This window comes from Suncus etruscus, chromosome 15 (genome assembly GCF_024139225.1).
Source record: "Suncus etruscus isolate mSunEtr1 chromosome 15, mSunEtr1.pri.cur, whole genome shotgun sequence".
NCBI lineage: Eukaryota > Metazoa > Chordata > Mammalia > Eulipotyphla > Soricidae > Suncus > Suncus etruscus.
In genome coordinates, this window is record NC_064862.1 from 66,383,373 (window position 1) to 66,393,233 (window position 9,861).

Sequence of the window (9,861 nt, forward strand, 5' to 3'; positions counted from 1 at the left end):
GGAAGAAAAAAAAAAAGGAGGAATTTGGGTCCTAAACCCTTTGCTAGTAAGTTAGAAGAAGAAGCAGTAAGCCAGAGCCACAATCCTGAGCACTTAGCTTGATAGGTGTGGAGGCCCCATAATCATAACCAGCCTTACTGTTGGTGAGAGAGAAACTCTGGGCCAACAACATGGCAGAAGAACCCTCATGGCTCCAAGGCAGCAGGAGTGATGGGAAGGTGCTGCCACAGTGTGGATGTGAGGAGTGTAGTTCTAGGAGCATTTGACAAGAGCTGTGGAGGCAGGTCTTGGACACAGGACACAGGACTCGAGAATCTGCGATGAGAACTGAAGGCCTGAGTCAAGAAGCTCAGGCCCAGATCCTTTACTCTTTTTGAACTAATCCGGAGAGGAATGCAGAGCTAGGAGCAAGAAACACTTAGGTCATGGGGGTTTGGGAGGATCTGTTTAATAGGGGGCAGAATGGGACCCAGAGATCGAACATATTTAACATATTTACTTTGCTTGCAACCAGCTCTGGTCCAATCCCTCACACCACATATGGTCCCCCTGAGCACCTCCAGGAGTCAGGCCTGACCAGAGAAAGGATTGAGGCCTGAGCAATACCAGGTCTTGACCCCAGAACCAAATAGATAATAATAATAATAATAATAATAATAATAATAATAATAATAATAATAACAATAATAAGGGCTGGAGAGATAGCATGGAGGTAGGGCACTTGCTTTGCATGCAGAAGGACAGTGGTTTGAATTCCAGCATCCCATATGGTCCCCCGAGCCTGCCAGGAGTGATTTCTGAGCGTAGAACCACGAGTAACCCCTGAGTACTGCTGGGTGTGGCCCCCCAAAAAATAATAATAATAAATAATAAATAAACAAATAAAGGAGTCCGGGGAGAGAATTCAAGGGGATGAACACATGTTCAAGGCTCTGAGTTTGACCTCCAGCACCATATGGCCCCCAAGCACTAAGGAAGGAAGGAAGGAAGGAAGGGAGGGAGGGAGGGAGGGAGGAAGGGAGGGAGGGAGGGAGGGAGGGAGGGAGGGAAGGAGGGAGGGAGGGAGGGAGGGAGGGGGAGGAAGAAAGAAAAAGGAAGGAAGGAAGGAAGGAAGGAAGGAAGGAAGAAAGAAAGAAAGAAAGAAAGAAAGAAAGAAAGAAAGAAAGAAAGAAAGAAAGAAAGAAAGAAAGAAAGAAAGAAAGAAAGAAAGAAAGAAAGAAAGAAAGAAAGAAAGAAAGAAAGAAAGAAAGAAAGAAAGAAAGAAAGAAAGAAAGAAAGAAAAAGAAAAGGAGGAGGAGGAAATGAAGGAAGAAAGAAGGAAGGGAGGGAGGAAGGAAGGAAGGAAGGAAGGAAGGGGAGGGAGGAAGGAAAGGGAGGGAGGAAAGAAGGAGGAAGGAAGGGAGGGAGGGAGTTAGCTCAGGGATGAGAAGGGCCCTGCAGTTCCCTCCACAACCCTCATGTCCAGCCTCTCCCTGAGTCCTTCTATTGCTCCCAACAGATGGGCAGATGGACGGAGAGTCAGGCAGTGGAGAACACTGAATAAAGACTCTCTCCAAGCCATGGACTCGGCAGTTTTCAGCTTGGTTAGCTTTGTAGGACACTGCCAAGCAAGGGCTGAGCAGGCAGGTGCGGGAGCACTGGAAGGCTGCCATGCCAGCACCTGCAAGGGGAGGGCACAGAGAAAACTCATTAATGGTCCTGGATCATTAACTCTCAGTCCCTGGGGCCACAAGCATCACATGTGGACTTGGCATTTTGTTGATCTCTCTTGGGACATCCAGGCTGAGCCCAGGCTCTCATTTAAGACTGGTATGGTGTGAATAATCCTTTACAGCAGAGGAATTCAGTACCCATGGGCAGAACCACCTTGGAAGTGTCCTTTGCTCAAGTGGGGAAACTGAGGCCAGGTGAGGCGGCCCAAGATGCACAGCTAAAAACTGGCAGAACCTGATGTCAAGTCAGCCTGTCCAGAGTCCATATTTTTTTGTTTTTATGTTTTTGGGTCACACCTGGCCGCACTCAGGGGTTACTCCTGGCTCTATGCTGAGAAATCGCTCCTGGCAGGCTCGGGGGCCATATGGGATGCTGGGGTTTGAACCACCGTCCTACTGCGTGCAAGGCAAACACCCTACCTCCAAGCTATTTCTCCGGCTCCAGAGCCCATATTCTTTTTTGGGGGGGAGAGGGTCACACCCGGCAGCGCTCAGGTGTTACTCCTGGCTCTAAGTTCAGAAACCGCACCTGGCAGGCTCACGGGACCATACAGGATGCCGGGGTTCAAACCACCGACCTTCTGCATGCAAGGCAAACGCCTTATCTCCATGCTATCTCTCTGGCCCCAGAGCCCATGTTCTTAACTGTGATATTGCCTTGTGATCAAATGGACAAGAGCTCTCCACCCAAGGCTGAGTGTGCTCACAATCACCGAGTCTAATGTTTCCTTTTTCTTTTATTTTGGGCCGCACTGGGTGATGCTCATGGTCTACTCCTGGACCTACACTCAAGGATCACTCCTGGAGGGGCTCCATGACTACATGGGGTGTCAAGTATCAAAGCTGGGTTGGATACATACATGGCAAATGCCCTACCCACTGTACTATAGCTCTGGCCTCAGGAGCACCAAATCTGAGTTAACTCATGAGAACTGCCTCGTGAGTGTGCTCATGACTGCAGTCTAATACGCAGCCCCGAGAGCATGCAGCCAAAGGGGTGAGCACTTGAAGCAATTGTATATCTGGTGTAAGGTGCTCAGGATCACAGCAGAGCGAGGAGGGCCAAGAGCTGGTCCTCAACATTCTCTGATGTGCCTGCTGTCTGCACGTAGACAAAAGCAGCAACTTCCCAGCTTGCAAGTGGCAGAAATGCTGGAGTCTAAAAAGAAGTAGAAGGGCTGGGGTATAGGGAGAGTGGGTGGAGAGGGAGTCAGAGAGGAGGCACCAGGGTCCCACCCCCCAAACTCAATGCCAGGATTTCTTTTTGTTTTGTTTTGTTTTGTTTTTGTTTTTGGGTCACACCTGGCAGCGCTCAGGGGTTACTCCTGGCTCTACGCTTAGAAAACATTCCTGGTGGGGCCGAGAAGGTGGCACTAGAGGTAAGGTGTCTGCCTTGCAATCGCCAGCTAGGACAGACCATGGTTCGATCCCCTGGCCTCCCATATGGTCCCCCCAAGCCAGGGGCGATTTCTGAGTGCATAGCCAGGAGTAACCCCTGAGCATCAAATGGGTGTGGCCCAAAAACCAAAAAAGAAAAGAAAGAAAACATTCCTGGCAGGCTCAGGGGACCATGTGGGATGCCGGGATTCGAACCACAGTCCTTCTACATGCAAGGCAAACGCCTTACCTCCATGCTATTTCTCTGGCCCCCATGACAGGATTTCTTGCATGCACTGTGAGATTCAGACTTTCTGGGTTCAATTTGCTGCAGCCTCTGACCCTTGGGGGCCTCATGGATTGAGCAAGCTATTCCCTAGAGGAAAGAGGAAGGAGGCCGCTAGGGGCTGGGTTTGGGGAAGAGCAGCTTGGACAGGGCTGCCTAGTGAGATGGGAACTCAGCGGGCGTTCAGGGTCTCTTAGTGGGGGGGGGGGGGATCTCAGGTACCCTGGCAAATTCAGGAACATTCTATCTCCAGCACCCCCCTCTTGTCCAGGATCATGAGGTCATTTAATCACCTCTTTCTGGCAGTCCCAATCCACCCTCTGGGGCTTTCTTTTTCTCCCCAGCTCTTTCCTGTGTAACACGCCATTTGTTTTACAGATTGCCTTTGTTTCCTGCGGGTCCCCCAGCACAGAGCACAAACCCTTGGAGGCAACCATGTTTGTCTTCGAGTAATGCTGTGCCAGGCTCCATAAATATTTGTTGCGTGTGTGCACTCAAGAATGAGCGAATGAGTGAAGGTTCACAGGACCAGATGAGCCAGGAGGGGAGGCTAAGCGGGCATCTCAGCAAGGCACCAGCTCCTCAGCGACAACCCAGCCTGTTTGCATTCTGCAACTTACTCAGCCTCATCCAAGTTGCATGTCCAAAGGAAGCTGCTTCGGCGTATGGCCTTTGAGTGCTGTGCTTTTAAATTGGTTTTATCTTGAATTAATAGTGGGGAGCCTCGGGGACTCCTATAAGCCCGGCCTGCCATACTGCCGTCTTCCCGCCTGCCAAACCCCATCTGTAAGCAGAATCACCTCATGAAAAACTCTGTTTCCAGTGCCTATAGATCTGCATAACTTTGTCTCTGAAGTCTCAGGCCCATCTCCAAATCATTCATCAGTCTTTGTCTTTCCTCCAGCCCCTTTCCCAGGATGAAGTATGATTTGGTGACTTGGATGTTCTTGGGCCCAGTGGGCCAAGAGTTGAGCCTGAGCTCATTTGAGAAATGCCTCTCGTGAGGCTCAAGAGGATTAGTTCCAGAGCCAGAGTGAAGGACAGTGATAGGTGTTTGCCTTGCACGCGCTGATCCAGGTTCGATCCCCAGCATCCCATATAGTCCCTGAGCCTGCAAGGAGTGATTCCTAAATGCAGAGCTAGGAACATAGCCATGAATACAGTCTTCTGTGGGTAAAAAATGATTAGTTATTCATGGGCACCCACCAGGACATGGGGTTTTGGGGGTATAGAATGGGTAAGAGGGCCAAAGCAGTATAGTGACCTAGTAAAATGTCTAAATTTTAGAGCTAGAGCAATAGTACAATGAGTAAGATGCTTCAGGATTCAATCCCCTGTACTCTATATTGTCCCCAGAGTACCGCAGAGTTATCCCTGAGTGCAGAACAAGAAATAAGCAGATTGTGACCGAAAAATATAATAAAATAAAATAAAATAAAGGAGCCAGAGCAGTGGCTCAAGCAATAGGGCATTTTGCCTTGCACGCTCTAACCTAGGACGGACCACGGTTCAATCCCCCGGCGTCCCATATGATCCCCCAAGCTAGGAACTATTTCTGAGCGCATAGCCAGGAGTAATACCTGAGCATCACTGGGTGTGGTCCAAAAACCAAAAAAAATTGAAAAAAAAGTAAAATAAATAAAAAGAAAGGTGCCAGCCTTGCATGAAGCTGACATGGGATTAAAAACTTTATCACCTCATATGGTAGGGCTAAGCAGAATTGTAAATTCACTAATGACTTCAAGATTGGGTAGGGCTAGAGATACCAGGAAGCATTGTGGGGAACAGGGGAAAATATGTGGGGACACCTGGACTTACAAGGAACCCAAACATACTCAAACTAAGTGTGCACAAAGTGAAAGTAACACTCATAAATATAAGCAGTACGGAGGGGCCAGAGCAATAAGTAGCATAACAGATAGCTTTGCCCTACGCACCACCAATCAGGAATTAGATTCCCAGCATCCCATTTTGCCCCCCAAGCACCTCCAGTATTACTCCAGAAGTAATTCCTGAATTCAGAGCCAGGAGGAAACTCCAAACACCAGAGTGTGTTCCCCAAACAATCCAGTACAGAAGCTCTTTGTAAACACTGAGCCTTCACTCCCCCACACGTGTGGCAAGAGGGGAGGGGAGCACAGATGTGAATCGTCCTGATTCATGCAGAGAGGGAACTGCAACAGGGCGTTAATCTGCCTTTCCCTGCTGACTCCTGCTATGGACACTGGTGCCCTGAAACCTCCCTGACCTGTACAAGATCAATCTTTTTATTTTGTTTCATTTTGTTTTGTTTTGGGGGCACACCCTGTGATAATCAGGGCTTACTCCTGGCTCTGCTCTCAGAAATCATTCCTGCAGTGTTGAGGGGACCATATGGGATGCTGGGAATTAAACCCAGGTCATCTGCATTCAAGGTAAGCGCCCTCCTCACTGTACTATCTCTTTAGCCTCTGAACAAGATCAATCTTGGACTTTACTATTCTGGGTGCAAGTGGGGATAAAGTAATATTTGTGGCATTAAGCCACATTTCCTTCACCCATGGTTGAGAATTTCCTCTGAAATTCTCACTTTACTTCTCTTGCTGGCAAAACTAATAGTCCAGAGTTGCTGGGAAAACTCAGATCGACACACAGCACTTAATATAGTGCCTGGCAAGCACTTAGCTCTGCTTTCCCTCCAGAATTCTTTTTATCCAAGACCCCAATTAATTCTCATATCCCCAACTGTCTCCTCCTGGCCCACTCCTCATTTAGTCTGAGCCCACCAGTCGGGAAGGCCTATGAAGAGCCAACTCTCTCTTTGAAGATAATTATGCCTCTGGAGCCCTCCCAAAACCCTAAGCAGGGACAACAGACCAGGAAAGAGACCCAGAGAAGATCCCATTTATCTGAGAAGCTTCCAAATGAAAACTAGCATTTGTACTTATTGCATTTCACCTCCAAATTTGATTACATTTCTCTCCCGCTGTAAATCTGCCTTCCCTCCTGCCAACTTATTATTAAAGCCAGGATGGAATTGGTGGAGTGATACGTAAAATTTCCATCTTGGCTTTGACATTCCAGGAAGTTACAAACCAATTACAGCTTCTGAGCCTCGGGCCCTGATGAATCACAGAGCACAGCAAGGGATGGAAGAGAGCGGAGTGAGGCTGGGAGGGAGTGCGCGAGCAGGGAGCCAAAGGTCAATTAAAAGAAAACAGTCCATCTTCATTTGAATGTCTTGCTTATACTCACATCTTCTGCCCATAAGTGAGAAAGTAAATGAAGCTTGTTCATTTGTGTGGGTGCATTGTGTGTTTTCGGAAGGCACCAGGGGCTTCTGAAATGGTGTCTGAATCTCATGAAATTTGGAATTCAAAACATCCTGAGGATAACAACAGTCTCTCCCGTGACCTACCACTAATGCCAGCAATTCTTAGGGAGTTGCCTGGCAAAGGAAGGGCCATAAAACTAGCCTTTGTATCATTTATGTCTAATGTCACTGGTTTTCATTTGGAGAAAGAACCCTTCTGTTCTGAGGATGAGTTGCTCTGAGCCTTGGAGCCACCAAGAAGCAGCTTTTATGAGCTTCATGGGCAAGGTGTGAGAGACTTCTGTATGTCTCTCTTTCTTCATAAGCAGAAGGAAGATATTAATGCCTCTTCTTGATCCTGGGAGGTCATTCAAAGATCGGAGTACATACTTGCATGTGGATAGTCTGGATTTGAGTTTTAGCGTGCATGGACCCTCTTTCACTGATGGAGCTATACCCCTGATCACTGCACCAGGAGAGGCCCCCAGGGCACCACTGGATGTGGCCCCAACCCAAATATATGTCTACATATATGTAATATTTATATATAATATTTATGCAGGATATTTTATTTCTACCCATTTTTTTATTTTTGGGGGGCCACACTAAATGGTGTTCAGGCTGAGTGGTGTTTCTGGCTCTGCACTCAGAAATCACTCCTGGCGAGCTCATATGGAAAGCCGGGATTGTGCAAGACACGTACCCTACTCAATATACTTTAGCTCCAACACATATTTCTTCCCATTTTTGTTGAGGTATAGTGATTAACAATAATCTTAATGATAGCTTCGTGTGTTTATTGTTCTAACACTTCCCACTGATGGTATACCTTAAAGCAGAAGGTAAATGAAAGAGTTAAGCTGTTGTTTTCCTTCCTTGCTCAGTGCACTCCAAGACTGATGAGATGATCTCAATTAACTTAACTATAACCAGCATGCTTCAATTCTAAGGAAACTGGTTTTTATTTCCTTCTGTGACCCCCTTGATCTCATTCTTCTCCTGAGGCACATAGTGGTTCAAATTCAGCACCGTGGACAGCAGAAACATTTCCAGCCAGGTTCTGTGGGCTATCTGCAGCTGGGTCTCTTCAGAGTCAAGCTCATAGCTCAAGGGCCTTGGGCATATGTTGACCTATGACCCAACCTTCATTGCAGGAGCCTTTACTGTTTGCTTCCAAGTTATTATTTTTATTTTCCGGATTCAGGAATTCCTCTAGCAGAAAAGTCCCTCATTTCCTCTGTCTTTTCTCTCAACCTTATCTGGGAAAGGACAGGGAGAATAAAGAGTGGAAGTTCCCTCTAGTAATGTAGGGAAATCACTGGCCTGAGCAGTGAACCAATACAAGCTCTTGATAGGAGTCAAGTTGGTATAAACCAGGAGGATGTGGAAGAAAGATGAATGGGAGATGGAATGACAGCCAGCAGAATCGAGCACAAAATGAAGCCAGTGGTCAGAAAATCTGCCCATGCAGGGTGAGTAGGCACCAGAACACCCCTCCCAGGCATGCAAGAGAAGGCCTGAACCTTCTAAGAATCTGGGCCAGCCTATGCAGGCATGAGCACAGAAAACGGTGCATAAAAGAGCAGAGTGGAATACAGCCCAGCCCAGCCTGGCAGGGAGGAGCTGTGCAGCTGCAATGGCCACTTGTCCTTTTTTCCCCCCCATGGACTTTTCCTTGGACACCAGAATAACTCTAGATGAGGTGGATAATTCCAAGGAGGGGAGGTTCCCCTGCTCCTTTCTCTTATTATCATTGTGCCTCTAATGTGTGGCCCTGGATGTCAGAGCAGAATTGGGCACCTGGCATGGATTAGGTAGTCCCAAGGTAAGTCAGAGAACACAGCCAGGATCAGTAAAGATATGAGCCATTCTGGTGGTCTTTTCTGGGGCTGGAGGGGGCAGAAAGCAGGTCCTCTGCCTAGCAGCATTGTGATACATACCTGTTCATGCTTTGCAAAGTTGGCTCCCAGGAACACCTGCTCCTCCATCCCTTGAGCCTCTGTCATTGTCCTTGAAGCCAGAATGCCAGCATCCCACAGAAGCACAGAGGCTCTGGCATACACAGCTGGAAGAGAGCCCCATCTGGCCTTCCCCCTCCTACCTGCCCTGGACCTTCACTATTAGCCAGGCTCATGCGGCTCCCTCCTTCTGCCCACAGCTGACACCTGCTCACCAATATCCCACGCCATTGGCCAACTAACCCAGCTGCTCCAAGGGACCATGTGGGGCTCCAGGCCAGTGGAGGGGAAATCACAGAGGAGCTTTCTGTACTCCTGCCCAGGCTACTGTCTCCAATTGTGCTGCTTCCAGGCCTGAGCTGAGTCCCACTAGGTGAAGGTTCCTACTGCACCCAATAGCAGTGGTTGTCAAACTGTGATCAAGGGTTCAGAGCATTATTAAAAATGAGAAAGGCACATTCCTGGCCCCCTCTCCAGGCTGGCCCACTGGGACAAACTCATTTAAAAAAAGTAGGAGTCTCCCACCTGAAGAAGCCCAGGTTAAAAATGAAAAAAGTGTTTCCTAATAATGCCAGCTGACTCTGTCTCTCTGTCTCTCTTGTCTTTCTATGTCTCTCTGTATCTCTCTGTTTCTCTCTGCCTCTCTCTCTCATGGATCATCAGTCCTCTCCGAGTTTCTCTTGCTCTAGCCAGGTCCTTTGGCTCCAATAACAGCATCAAACACTGTTAAGTTCCTTGACTTCCAGCATGCATTGGGTCACACTTGACATCTGATACATTCTTTTGCTTGCTCCCAACTCAGATTTTCTCAGGCTCTGGGTCTGTGTCAGGAAGGGGAACATTATTATTTGACCCCTTGTCCCTGTCCCATTGCCATCTGGAAGCAGTGACCTGTATCCAGTCATCTTGTTCCGGGGGTCAAAACAGTGAACCGAAGACTTGGTCAAAGTCTTGCATTTCCTCTGGAGACCCACCTGGCTGCTGATGGTTCTGCTGAAGATTTGCTCATCCATTCAATGAACATTTATTGATTATCCACTGTGTGTCAACTGCCTTTGCGAGACAGTGGGGATTTAGATGTAGTGTGAAGCAGAACTTATAGATGGGGAAGAGGAACATTCACAGAATAACTTTATTGACCCACTTCCCTCACAGAGGAATGTTTATCTTTATCTACTTTGTTTAGGGCATAATTGTAAAAAAATAAAAGCCCTAGTCACCATCAGTATCTTTCCT